The sequence below is a fragment of the Penaeus monodon genome, chromosome 15, assembly GCF_015228065.2.
Source record: "Penaeus monodon isolate SGIC_2016 chromosome 15, NSTDA_Pmon_1, whole genome shotgun sequence".
NCBI classification, from domain to species: Eukaryota; Metazoa; Arthropoda; class Malacostraca; order Decapoda; family Penaeidae; genus Penaeus; species Penaeus monodon.
Genome location: NC_051400.1, coordinates 47,452,268 through 47,452,795, shown reverse-complemented (window position 1 = coordinate 47,452,795; position 528 = coordinate 47,452,268). Strand labels below are relative to the sequence as shown.

The window sequence follows — 528 nt, the reverse complement described above, 5'->3', positions numbered from 1 at the left end:
AGGTTTTAACAAAATTGTTTTGTACTTTACTGTTTGTTAACATTTAGAACTTTATACAGATGAAATTCCTTGTGCAAAGCTTTAGAATGAATATAGGAATGCTTTACATTTCTTATTCCTAATGGCTCTTAGCTTTTATAATGCATTGAATAGGTGTGGAGAAGGGAGTTTGGCCTGTTTCAACTGTCCTTAGAGCTTGCACACGCTGCATGATGTATCCTTTTGGGAATGAGATGAATATCTAAACACACTGTGTCTGCAATGGTCGTTGTGAAAGGTGCATTAGCTATTTCATCATCATGGTTGACTTTTCTTACAGCTGTTATGTTATATAGTTCTTCTTTTTTTCCTATTCTGATGTTGCCCAATCCAGTGTGATGTATTCTGTAGAAACAGCTTTTATGAATTGTTCAAAAGCAGATATAACCATGTTGTTCAGAGAAATAACAAACTATACCTTTAAAGCTTCAGAATTGCAAAGTAGGTAGTGTTTGAAATCGGTTCTAATCAGATTGTATAATCTTCATA

At 33.7% G+C, this 528-nt stretch overlaps 1 protein-coding gene across 4 annotated transcripts in view; it reads left to right on the top strand.

Moving 5' to 3' along the window:
- The window catches only part of LOC119582070, an 18,281-nt gene that overhangs the window by 11,949 nt on the left and 5,804 nt on the right, over nucleotides 1–528 (top strand). The window lies entirely within an intron of this gene.